General features: G+C 38.9%; 1 long non-coding RNA gene across 2 annotated transcripts; it reads right to left on the bottom strand.

Annotated features, from left to right (window-relative positions):
* Positions 1-1,788: 1,788 nt before the first annotated feature.
* LOC140498293 (uncharacterized) lies at positions 1,789-13,517 on the bottom strand. 2 transcript variants are annotated; one of them, XR_011965054.1, is made up of 5 exons: positions 13,324-13,517; positions 6,344-6,437; positions 6,134-6,243; positions 4,141-4,306; positions 1,789-2,451 (listed from the first exon to the last, which is right to left on the bottom strand). It is a non-coding gene; the product is annotated as an uncharacterized lncRNA (long non-coding RNA). The 2 variants fall into 2 exon arrangements; XR_011965055.1 differs by lacking the exon at positions 6,344-6,437 and having other exon boundaries at positions 1,790-2,451.
* Between the last annotated feature and the right edge of the window lie 304 nt (positions 13,518-13,821).

Genomic DNA, 13,821 nt, shown 5'->3' on the forward strand with positions numbered 1-13,821 from the left:
AACCGCAGGAGGCAGGTACTATTATTATCCTGACAGTTCAAGTAAACTGAGTCTAAGAGATGTTAATGGCTAGTCCAGTGTCAAACAAGTTATAAATACAAACTCAGGTTTTCAGATCTCTGAGTCAGGCCCTCTATCTGATGAGCCATAATATTGTCTGTGCAAATGCTAGCTATTACTCTTGTGAATAAAATAAGATATAAAACTTAACTCATAATAATGTTAACTATTATTTTTGATAATGCAGTTTGAGAAGAAAGAGGTTACTTTTGGTTTACTTAAAAAAAAAAATCAACCAGAACCTTGGAGCAAAAGCCTCTTAGGAAAACCACAGCATCTTTAAAAATACTCTCTCAGCAAAATAATTCATTCAAGGATTTATTTTATTTAAAAATTTTTATATGTTATTTTTTCTAATTACATGTAAAAAGATTTTAACATTTGTTTTAAAAAATGTTTGAATTCCAAATTCTTTTTCTCCTTTCCTCTTCCCCTCATTGAGAAAGCAAGAAAATTGATATAGATCATTCATGTGCAGTTATGCAAAACATATTCCCATATTAACCATGCTGCATAAGAGAACAGAGACAAATAGAAACCCAAGAAAAATAAAGTTAAAAAAAAGTAATCTTTGTTGTTCATTCAGACTCTATCAGTTCTTCCTCTGGAGGTAGATAGCATTTTTTGTTATTAAATCCTTCAGAATTTTGTGAAACATTGCATTGCTGAGAATAGCTAAGTCCTTAACAGTTGATTGTTGTACAATGTTGCCATTGTGTACAACATTGTGTACAAGGTTCTGGTTCTGCTCACTTCACTTTGCATCAGTTTGTATAAGTCTTTCCGGGTTTTTCTGAAATGATCCTGTTCATCATTTCTTACAGCACAATAATATTCCATCACAATCGCATACCACAATTTGTTCAGTCATTCCCCAATTGGTGGGTGTCCCCTCAATTTCCAATTTTTTGTCACTCTAAAAAGAGCTGCTATAGATATTTTTGTAGATCTAAGTTCTTTTCCTTTTTAAAAAAAATCTCTTTGGAATACAGACCTAGAAGTGGTATTGCTGGGTCAAAGGGTGTGTACAATTTTATTACCCTTTGGACTTGGTTTCAAATTGCTCTTCAGAATGATTAGATCAATTTACAACTCTACCAACAATGCATTATGTCCCAATTTTTCTACATCCCCTTTAACATTTGTCATTTTCCCTTTCTGAAATACTTAGCCAATCTGATAGATATGAGGTGTCACCTCAGACTTGTCTTAATTTGTATTTGTCTAATCAATAATTATTTAGAGCATTTTTATATGATAGACAAAAAGATTTATTTTCTTAATATTTCCTTCATAATATCCTACATTTCACCTTTTTCATGGTAGATTTCAACTCGCTCATTTTAGTTTTTTCCTTTAAATTTATTTTTTTCAACAATCTTTCTCTCCTTCTTCCCTCTCCATTGGAAAAGAAAAAAAGAGAAAGAAAACCCTTGAAGCAAATATGGATAGTCCAGAAAAACCAATTCCTGCATTGGTCATGCCCAAAACTTTATGTTAAAATCTTCCCCCTGAGTCCATCCATCACCTCTCTATCAGGATGTGGGTAATGTGCTTCTTCATCAGGTCTCTGGAGTTGTGGTTGGTCATGGGGTTAACCAGAGTTCTTAAGTCTTTCAGAGTTGTTTGTCTTTACCATGTTGTTATGATTATATGAAGGAGTAGGATCTTAATAACATTATATCTAAAGAAATTGAACCTGCTATTAATAGGTTGCTAAGGTTTAATTTTATTTTACAACAAAGCTGTTATTTTCAAATGTCACAAACATAACCCATAAGAAAAATATTTTATATATATTTTCTAGGACAAGTTTTTTTTGTTAGTAAAACTTTCAACTTTTTCTTCTCCTTAAACTGTACCCTATCTTCCATCCACTCATTCTCTTTTGAATTCTCCATGTGCCCAGTCTAGCCTTGCCTCAGCTTCCATGAGGCTTCCTGGTTCTGCCCCGACAGCTGGTATATGAACCTACACATACATCTATATATCAGCCTTTTCTCACTCTGTGGCAGCAATATGTCCCATCCCCCTCCTGCTGTTTCACACTCATTTCACCATGCTCAGAGGAGGTGAGCTGAGTTGCAGGAGATAAATTGCTAGGTCAAGGCCCTTGAGTTTACTGAGGCAAAATTTAAAGAGATAGAATGGTATTTCCTCAGTGCTTAGAGATGATTTTCGATTCCTGATGCTGTGACCTCCTCCTTTACATGCAAATTAGGGGCTTTAAATCAAAGTCTTGGTGGTTTAGAGGTAACCAGTGATTCCAAATAAGGTCTGCCTTATTAGTGGAAGTGACTTGTTTTTTATTCCATTTTATTTCATTTTCTGTTTGCCTTCTTTTCCTCCTTTCTCCACCAATCCATGGGTTGACAATACCCATACTGTGCACTGAAAGAAAGAAAAGAAAAAAACCTATTACAAATGTATATATTCAAGGGAAATAAATTATAGCCCTGACTATATTAAAAAAGGTTTAATTTGCATTCAGTGCCCATCACCTATCAGGAGATGGGTTTCATCACAAGTCCTCTGGAATTGGGGTTGGTCATTATTCCTATATTATTTTTAAGGGGGTAATGAAAGGTCTGACTCCTGCCTTACCAATCAATCAATCAATCAGTGCTAAATTTCTTGTTAGAGATGCCATTTTTTCCCTCATCAAAGTTCACAGATTTCCCCCAAATGGTCTGTGGAGGCAAAGGCTAAGAATCTTTTTTCCAGTTCAATGTCCTCATTTTGCAGATGAGGAAACTGAGATACAGAAGTGTAAAATGACTTGTCCAAAGTCACAAAGTAAATCAGTGACAGAACCTGACATAGATCCCAGGTTTCTTGACGTTCACCTATGTTCTCCTTCCACAGTTTCAGAACGCTGCAGCTTTACTGAGCTCAGAGCAGAAGGGATCCCTGAAGAAGAACCCGCCTCTTTTCCTCACATTTGCACCATGGTCTCTGACCTCTACCAGAGGATTCCTCTTGATTTAGCACATAAAGGCAGAACTGGCTCTAGGCAAAATTGTGAAATGGAGAAGGGCTTGGAGAGCCCTGCACCACATTTTTTGCATCCTTGCTTCCCATTATAGTACAACACCCCTCCAGATTCCTCTCCTCAAAAAATGCCTTGGTTCCCTCCTGCTATGAGAGAAGGCAGATCTGAAAAACAAATTCAGAATACAATATTGCAGATGATGTTTTCTCTCCCAGATATTTTGTATTTTGAAAGATGACAAAAAGGAAAGGGCAAAGCTTAGTCCCAAGTAGTATAATTTCAAGCAGTGTGACACTTGAGTGGTACTTAGTAAGTGGTACAGAGCAGGTGCTTAAAAAATGTTGAAAGAAAACCATTGTGCCAGTGGTTTCTCTGGCCTCTGCTGCAGCTTTCAGAAAGATGGGTACTTATTAACATTCTAGGTAATGGACCTGGTATGACTATGAAATGATGAGACTGGTTATATAGTATCAGAGTTGGAAGGAAACTCAGAAATTAGCTAGGGTCACCCTTCCATGAAGCATGGATCCTTGGCCAGGACATCCTCAAGAAAATAATTATCTAGCCCAGAGATGGGGAATCTGTAGCCTTGAGGTCACATGTGGCCCTCTAGGTCCTCAAGTGTGGCCCTTTGACTGAATCCAAAAGGGAGGACCTAGAGAGTCATAGGTGTCCTTGAGGCCGCAGATTCCCCACCTCTTATCTGCACAAATATCTCCAGCTAAAGGGAAGTCACTATTTCATAGGCTATCCTTCTTTCAGAGAGCTGTCTTTATTAGGAAACTCTTCCATAATGGTAGTTGACCAGATACATCTTTAGTGGCCTTACTAATGGTTCCCTAGTGACTGGGTATGCCTCCAAAATAATTAGTAGCTGGTAGTTGATAGTTGAGGGGGAGAGACTTGCCTGGGTTGACAATACCCATACTGTGCACTGAGTGCAGGAGTGGGGAGACATAGACACAAACCATACTCAAACCTTCATTTAGACCTTTCTATTTTCTCCATCTCCTGTTCTGTTATTCAGGGTTTGTGGAGGAGTTTTACTCTGGGCTGAGGGCATGAGCCCAAGAGATAATGTGACCTACCTTGAGGTTAATCCATCAGAATCATACCTGGGCTGTATAAGCCCAGTCTTGAGGCAGAGGCTCTGGACAACACTGTACATTTCCTTTTCTTAAACCAAATCAGCCTCCTTGTGATCCTACCCATGATACTTTGGACAGATCATTCAGCTTCCTGGGACTGCAGTTTCTTCAAACCGAAAATGAAAGAACTGGACTAAATAATCTTCAAGGTTTCCTCTACTTTATAATCTATAATACGATTATCACACATGGTTTATAGAGTTGTTCTCAATACTTACTGCTTGTTGAATTTAGTGATGTAGATAATGAAAATTTCTCTACCAAACAGTATTAATTATGAGTTGTTTTTCAAGATACTTTATATTTAAAAACAATTGTGGGAAGAGAGACTATATCTTAATATATTTTACTGGATCTAAAACACAAGGAAATCTTTCTTTCATGAATTTCCCTAGCTCACAGGGGAACAAAAAGTCAGGATTTATTTACCATATTATTGTGTTATTATTGTCATTTCAGTTGTGTCTGACTCTTCATGACCCTGTTTGGAATTTTGTTGGCATAGATACCAGTGTGATTGGCCATTTCCTTCTCCAGTTCATTTTATAGCTAAGGAAATTAAGGGACATGGTGAAGTGACTTGTCCAGGGTCACATAGCTAGTAAGTGTCTGAAGCCATGCAATTTTCAGTAACCTTAAAGGGAAAACCTGTTAGGTCCTTTTTGTGGAATTTATTAGTTTACTGTAAACAAGAATGCATTATTCTTTTATCTCCCAATAAACCTTTTGTGCTTCTACAACAGTGACATCCGCAGACTCTTTCACCATTCTTAGGGGGACTGGAATTTTCTGGAAGCAGAAAAAATGGATATTGTGTACTTCCTAGATTAGGGTATGATATGACAATGACTTTTAGGGGAGTAGCATAGTAAACTGACACTCCCTAAAATGTTGTTCAGCTTTTCAAAAAACCAAATGAGCAGAAAGCTTTAATTTGGGGCAATAAATCATGTAATGATGTTGTCCCCCTTCTGGGGAAATGGGCTAAGGACTTCTTCAACTCCAGAGTCTTGAACATGCTTGGACAGTGGACACAACAGGAAAGTGGAGGGACCACTGAACTTGAAGCCAAGGTGCTGTGCACTAGCCTCAGTTTCCTTACTTGTAAAATGAGAGCAGTAACACTTGTCCCACTTGCCTTGCAGGTTTGTGTGATGGATCAAATGAGAAAATGCAGGAGAAAACATTTTGGAAATTGTGAAGCACTACAGGTGCCATGTTTTTTTTTTTTTTATTTTTAACATTTTTTAAAACTTTCAGATTCAAATTCTCTCCCTCTGTCCCCTCCCCCACCCATTGAGAAGGTAAGCAATATATCAATTAAAGTCTAATATGCTATTGCTGCTGTAATAAGTGCTGTAGAATCATTGGGGAAATGATTTAATTTAAAATTTAAATTTAATAATTTAATTTAACATTAAAATTTTAATTTTAAAATTTACCTATACTTTCTTACTTAGCAGATCTAAGAGAGGGGATCAGGCTGTTTTACTCATGTGAAATGTTTCCTTGTAGCCTGAAGCAACTGCCCATGTATTTTTTAGAAAAAAATACAACTTCTCAGTATTTTCTCTTTTTTCCCCCCTCTTCTTTCTAATTATCTTTTCTCTTTCTTCCATTTATCATCCTATTTTAGCTCTTTTCTACACCTGTCTCTTTTCTGTCTCTTGTTCTGTTACATGAGGTTGTAGGGGAGGCTCAGTAATTAAGAGTCATTTTTATAAACCATTTTTTTTTGGATCAGTGAATAAAATGTGCATTTGAGATGCCAAGTTGAAAATTGATAGGAAATATAATTTCTATTATTGGGATGGCTATGAAGAATTCCAGTACTGATTGTTTCTCTTTTTCCCTCTCCTTCCTCTCTCCTTTCTTTCCCCCTACTCATTTGTCTACCACCTGCCTCCCCTTTTCCCTTCCCTTTTCTACTCACAGTGCAGGTGTGTTGGGAACACCTAGGAAATCTTGCTGGTTCTGAGTATTTACAGCAGATTCTTCATCTATATGAAGACTTTTAGCAGCCTGGTAAAGCCTGTGGATGCCCTTTTGAGAACAAGGTAATTAAGTGCATGAAATAAAATACGTAGGAAATCAATTATATTGAAATAAATGTGCACACACATACATACATACAAATACATACAAATTCAAAGACCGAAGATTAAGAGCCCCAGATGAAGAGGAATGATCTTTAGTCACTGTGCAATCACTGTTTATCATCCAGTACAAATGGTCCCCTAGCCAAAAGAAAATGATGTTTAAGAAACAAAACTTTTGTTGGAAGCCCCTAGCCAAGAAAGGAAGAAGAGACGATTCAAAGATAAACTAATTAGACTTCTTTGAGTTTCTTTTGTACTGAAGGTTCTGGGCTTATTGACTGTCTGACTAGACCAGGAGTGTGGAACCTGTGACCTTGAGGCCACATGTGGCCCTCTAGCTCCTCCAGTGCAGCTCTTTGATGGAATCCTTCCTTTGTTCTGAGAAGCTTGGATAATGTCAAAGGACTGAGCTTGAGGACCTAGAGGGACACATTTGGCCTCAAGTTCTCAAGTTCCCCACTCCTGGATTAGATTTACCAGTTGTATGTGGTTTAGTAGGTTGAGTCTCCAGAGTATAAATAATTTCTTATCCCTCCAGGGTTCTAGAGCTAATCCTAAAAGGTAGAATTTTTTTTCCATCGTAATTGCTCAGGAACCCCGTTGGTGTGCTGTCCCATTGATTATCAGTTGATACCCATTAGCCAAGACAGACTTTCTTCAACCAGTCTCCAAATATTTCCTCGGTGGTATCATTTCACTTCATCCATGGCATTTATTCCTTCCAAATTAATTATTTTCTTGGCCTAACTTAATGCCTTGATTGATCCATTAATGCAATAAAGGTGTTCTCACCTTGAAAATATATCTGGTCATAGAGCATCTAACAAAGGTTCCCAAAGTGGGACCTCCCTGAAGGTCCTAGAATGATGGGAGGATGGTAATGGTGGTTGCTTTGGGTACAATTGGGGGGCGTTTAATAAAAATAAGGGGGTGATGGAAGCATAAGGAAAGAAGAGAAGAAAATTTTGAAAAACCATTTATACATGTTTCATCTGTTGTGTAACAGAATTAAAGTTGTAGTGATTGCATTATTTCCTAAATAAACATACAAAATGCAAGTTATAGGTGATCAGTGATCAAGTCTGCAGACAGGTCTTAACAAGGAAGAAATGGCCTGGTGAGTCTATTGTACGCTATCGGGAAGTCCAGCAAGCATTGGCAGGAATATATATATGTAATGACTTGTCTACAATACGATCCTATACAATTACATGACACAATATTATGTCATCAAAATTTCAATGCAGAAAACCCCCAACAATTTGCAATAAATTATTAAATTTAAGATGCATCATTTAAAAGATACACATATTTTTGAAATGACACAAATTTTAAAAAAAAACCATTAAAGGGTTAAAGATTTCCAGTGGGGCGCTGAGTAAATTTTTTTCTGAAAAGGTGGCAGTAGGTTTGAGAATCTCTGGTCTGTTAATTACTTTAAGTAGGTGGGGCGATTGATTGATTCAATCAACCCCCATCTTCACATCTAGATACACAACACTTTTTTACCCATTTGTAAGACTCACCATAATAAGAAGTGTGAATTTGATGTCATAAACAAATACTTTGCGGTATCAAATTAGCCAGTGATTATGTTATATGAACATACAGTGAGCCTAGACTGGGTGGGACTCTGTAAACCACCTCTGGTGAGCTCCTCTTAGAAAGAAAGAAAGGCAGAAGTGAGAACTAAGAGACCCTAATGGCCTTTCTAGGCCCTTGACTGACTTACTAAGGAACCTTGACAAATGACTTAGACTCTCTTGTCTTGGACTCCTAAGCTGTTAAATGGAGCTAATATTAAACTTCCCTCTTCCTGATTTCAAGGGGATGTTATGAGAAAGAATTAGATAATGCATGTAAAATACTTTGAACTCTTTTGTGATTGCCCCCATAAACACTTAGCTCTGTTCTGATGGCAGTAATAAAAACTCAAGACTGGATATGTGTAATTTTTGCATCCCCAGATTTTATTCATCATTAGACCCTTTACTGGGAGTTGCTCTCTTGCTGGCTTTCTGTGCATTTCCTTTCCTCTGTCCTCTAGACAGTGGTTCACGGTTATTGTATTAATTCATTTTTCTGTTGTATGTTCTTGTGACTACTGCTAATAATACACTGCATGGGTATATACGCTGTTCATCAATATCCTCAGAAGACCCGTTTCCATCCCTTTGATGGTTTAATCGATCTTTTCTGACCCAGCCAAGTTTTCTTTTTATCTTTTTGAAAGTATTGAACCAACTCAGACATGATACTGTGAATAAGAGAGCCTGATCAATGTTAATCATAGTAGAAATTTCATTCACCTGCTCTTCTGTGTCTCAGACTCTAAGGTGCAAAGGAAGTGACCATCTACATTGGTAGAGGGAACTTCCTTACTGGGAGTTTTCTATTCCAATGAAATTTTTGGCCTGGTTCTTTCTGCTTCCCTCTTCTATATCATGCCCTTTTTAATATATTCCAGTAATGTCAGGGTTTTTATATTAGTATTAAACCTCTGCTTGTATTCAGCTTGCGATGAGCTATGGCCCTTGGATCTTTTTTCCTAATATTCTTTTTTTTTTTTTAAACTTTTAACATTTATTTTCACAAAATTTTGGGTTACAAATTTTCTCCCCTTTTATCCCCTCCCCCCCAACCCCAAGCATTCTAATTGCCCCTGTGACCAATTTGCTCTCTCTTCTATCCTCCCTCTCTGCCCTTGTCTCCGTCTTCTCTTTTGTGTTGTAGGGCCAGATAGCTTTCTCTACCCCTTAACTTGTATTTCTTATTTCCTAGTGGTAAGAACATTACAGTTGATCCTAACACTTTGAGTTCCAACTTCTTTAGCTCCCTCCCTCTCCACCCCTTCCCTTTGGAAGACAAGCAATTCAATAAAGGCCAAATCTGTGTAGTTTTGCAAATGATTTCCATACTAGTTGTGTTGTATAGGACTAACTATATTTCCCTCCATCCTCTCCTGTCCCCCATTACTTCTATTCTCTTATGATCCTTTCCTTCCTCATGAGTGTCGACCTCGGATTGCATTCTCCTCCCCATGCCCTCCCCTCTATCCTCCCCCCCACCCTGCTTGTGCCCTTGTCCCCCACTCTCCTGTATTGTGAGATAGGTTTTCCTATCAAAATGAGTGTGCATTTTATTCTTTCCTTTAGTGGAATGTGATGAGAGTAGACCTCATGTTTTTCTCTCTCCTCCCCTCTTTATCCCTCCACTAATAAGTCTTTTGCTTGCTTCTTTTATGAGAGATAATTTGCCCCATTCAATTTCTCCCTTTCTCCTCCCAATATTTCTCTCTCACTGCTTGATTTCATGTTTTTTTTTTAAGATATGATCCCATCCTCTTCAATTCACTCTCTGCACTCTGTCTCTATGTATGTGTGCGTGTGTGCATGTGTGTGTGTGTACTCCCACCCAGTACCCAGATACTGAAATGTTTCAAGAGTTACAAATATTGTCTTTCCATGTAGGAATGTAAACAGTTCAACTTTAGTAAGTCCCTTATGACTTCTCTTTGCTGTTCACCTTTTCATGCTTCTCTTCATTCTTGTGTTTGAAAGTCAAATTTTCTTTTCAGCTCTGGTCTTTTCATCAAGAAAATTTGAAAATCCTCTATTTCATTGAAAGACCATTTTTTCTCCTGAAGTATTATACTCAGTTTTGCTGGGTAGGTGATTCTTGGTTTTAGTCCTAGTTCCTTTGACTTCTGGAATATCCTATTCCATGCCCTTCGATCCCTTAATGTAGAGGGTGCTAGATCTTGTGTTACCCTGATTGTATTTCCACAATACTTGAATTGTTTCTTTCTAGCTGCTTGCAATATTTTCTCTTTCACCTGAGAACTCTGGAATTTGGCCACAATGTTCCTAGGAGTTTCTCTTTTTGGATCTCTTTCATGCAGTGTTCTGCGGATTCCTTGAATACTTATTTTGCCCTCTGGTTCTAGAATCTCAGGGCAGTTTTCCTTGATAATTTCATGGAAGATGATGTCTAGGCTCTTCTTTTGATCATGGTTTTCAGGTAGTCCCAGAATTTTTACATTGTCTCTCCTGAATCTATTTTCCAGGTCAGTTGTTTTTCCAATAAGATATTTCACATTATCTTCCATTTTTCCAATCTTCTCGCTATGTTCTGTGATATCTGTCTTTCTCACAAAGTCCTTAGTGTCCATCTGTGCCATTCTAGTTTTGAAAGAACTATTTTCTTCAGTGAGCTTTTGAATCTCCTTTTCCATTTGGCTAATTCTGCTTTTGAAAGCATTCTTCTCCTCATTGGCTTTTTGAACCTCTTTTGCCAATTGAGTTAGGCTAGTTTTCAAGGTGTTAATTTCTTCAACATTTTTTGGTTCTCCTTTAGCAGGGAGCTGATCTGCTTTTCATGCTTCTCTTTCATCCCTCTCATTTCTCTTCCCAGTTTTTCCTCCATCTCTCTAACTTGATTTTCAAAATTCTTTTTGAGCTCTTCCATGGCCTGAGCCCATTGGGTGGGCTGGGACACAGAATCCTTGATTTCTGTGTCTTTGCCTGATGGTAAGCATTGTTCTTCCTCATCAGAAAGGAAGGGAGGAAATGTCTGTTCTCCAAGAAAGTAGCCTTCAATAGTTTTATTTCTTTTCCCTTTTCTGGGCATTCTCCCCAGCCAGTGACTTGACCTCTGAATATTCTCCTCACACCCACCTTGCCTCCTGGTCCTCCCAGCCAGCGTTTGGGGACTGAGATTCAAATGCTGCTTCCCACCTTAGGGCTTTTGGTGGGGGCAGGGCTGCTATTCAGTGTGAGAATTAAGTTCAGGTGGTCAGGTCGGGGCAGGGCCGCCTCTCAGGCTCAGTTCCCTCAGGGGGTTTATGTACAGACCTTCCACAATGGATCCAGCCTCCCGCCCGCTTGGGGAGCCCCTGTCTGCAGCCGCCTCTCAGCTTCTATCTCCCGGGGGGGCCCGAGCCATGGGGGCACCCCACTCCCCTCTCGACCCGCCAAAGAGACTCTCTCATCGACCCCCATCACCTGTGGGCGGAGGGACTTGTGCGGCTGCTGGAGATCCCGTCCCTGAAGCCTGCTCGGGTCTGTTTCTCTTGGTGCTGTGGCCGCAGCAGGTCTGTGCTGGGCTGGGCTCTGCGTCTGCAGCGCGACGGACCTTTTGCGAGAGGTTTGCAGGTCCCTCTGTGGGTGGAGGGACCCGCATGGCCACTGGAGATCCCGTCCCGTAGCCTGCTCGGATCTTTTCCTCACGGTGTCGCGGCCGCTGCAGGGCTGCCCTCTGCTCCCAGTCCCAGCGCCCAGTCCACAGCGCGAAGGACCCCCGCGAGAGGTTTGCAGGTCTCTCCGGAACAGAAATCTCCCTCGCTCCAATATTCCGTGGCCTCTGGGTGCAGAATTCACGGTGAGTTGGTCCCCTCTAGCTGTTCTGTGAGTTGTGGGTTCAGAGCTATGTGTATGTGCGTGTTTCTATTCCGCCATCTTGGCTCCCCTAATATTCTTGTACCTATCAAATCTTTCTTCATTTGGTATTTGTGGCCTGTTTTTTTCCTTTAATAAAGTTATCCAAGTGGATAGCTATGGTGTCATGTAAAGAGCACTACACTTGGACTTAGGAGACCTGGGTTCCAGTCAAGGCTCTGACACCAGTTACTAGCTTTGTGACGTTGAGTAGATCACTCAACCTCTCTTGAGGCTCAGTCTCCTTATCTGTAAAATATTTTGGCTATTAACATCACAGGGTTATGAGAATCAAATGAGATAAACTACATAAATCACTCTGTAAGCAGTGTTTTTGAATATAAATATCATTCCATTGAAACTCTTATTACTGTATTGTTTTTTCTCTGAATCTGCCGCAGAAGAAACAAATCTTGAAGCACGTACTCAACGGTGTGCTTGTAAATGTTTACTAAGTGTCAAAAATGTCACATAATACATTTTAAAGTTTTATCTTCTAAAGTTTGGGCAACTATCAAAACAGTAAAGCAAGTCCTGATTTGCAACATTTGCTGATTTCTGAAAATTGAACTAATGACTCTCCTGAGTTCATTCTATTAACTCTACTAAACCCTTTCCTTCCCCCCACTCACCCCCTACATATACTTCATTCTATAAATATTTTGTCTTTATCCTCCAACTAAAATCTTTCTCAATATGTCTTAACCATATTTAAATTGTACAGGTCTCCACAACCTACTTTTTAATTCTTCACTCAGTGCTTCTGTTTTTCTTTCTTGAAGGATAAACCACCCAGACTTATTTAGCCCTTGTATCTTGCTCTTAAAGAGTATGCTTCACCATTAGGTTTCTGAAATCATTTTAGGGCATTACAATGATCAGGGTTCTGAAGTCTTTGTGACTCCATTTGGGGTTTTCTTGACAAAGATACTGGAGTGGTTTATCATTTCCTTCTCCACCTCATTTTACAGATGAGGAAACGGAGGCAAATAGGGTTAAGTGACTTGCCCAGGGTCGCCCAGCTAGTAAGTGTCTGAGGCCAGATTTAAACTCATGAAGATGAGTCTTCCTGATTCCAGGCCTGACAATCTGTCCACTGAGCCACCTAGCTTTCCTTCTTTATTATTTATTATATGCTTGCTACTATGGAAAATAAACAAAAAATGTAAAAAGGTGTTACTATAATAAATTTTGTTTATATAGGACCTTTCTCCTGTCTTTGATCTCCTTGGGGTACACATCTAGAAGTGACATCAGTGGGTCAGTTTAATGACTCTTTAAAAAAATTTAATCCAAATTGTTTTTTCAGAAGTTAGACCAGTTCATAATTCTACCAACAGTTCATTAATGTACCTGCCTTTCTGTAGCCCCTTCAGTATTCATTATTGTGTCTTTATTAATTTGATGACTGTGAGGTAAAACCTCAGGGACACTTAAATTTGCATTTCTGTTATTGTTAGTAATTTGGAGTATTATTACATATAGTTATTAATAACTTAGATTTCCTTTTAAAAACCTGCCTGTGATTATCTATTGGGGAATAGCTCTGTGTATTTGTATCAATACCTGAAATGCCTTGGATAGCATACCTTTTCTTTTTCCTTAACAATTCTGTTGTTATCCTCTGACTTCTCTGTACATGAAAGGCCAGTTTGGTCTGCAAGGTAAGGGGTTCTTTCCCAGATATCTTCCTCTATTGAAGAACTTTTTTTTTTCCACTGCAGGTTCTTTCTGTGAAGTTCTGGGTCATTTTCTACAGGTGAGGTCTGCTTCAATTAGACAGACAGACCGACAGACAGATAGACAGATAGACATAGATATATTCAATTACATTTACATATAAGTTTCACATGCAATTCTTTTTCTGTTTTACTATGTATGAGGATATATTCATTTTATTTGATGGTTAAGTTCAGAAAAAAAATTTCATGGGCACACACAGATGAAAACATGATATAGACTCTGTGTACAAGGAACAATCTAATACCTCTTCCTAGTAGGTTATTCAGATTCCTATGATGTCAGGTTAGTGAGCAGGGCTTCCCAGGATTCTCTGAGTGTCACGTCTTTAGCAGAGTTTCCAGGAA

The sequence above is a fragment of the Notamacropus eugenii genome, chromosome 4 (assembly GCF_028372415.1).
Source record: "Notamacropus eugenii isolate mMacEug1 chromosome 4, mMacEug1.pri_v2, whole genome shotgun sequence".
Taxonomy (NCBI): domain Eukaryota; kingdom Metazoa; phylum Chordata; class Mammalia; order Diprotodontia; family Macropodidae; genus Notamacropus; species Notamacropus eugenii.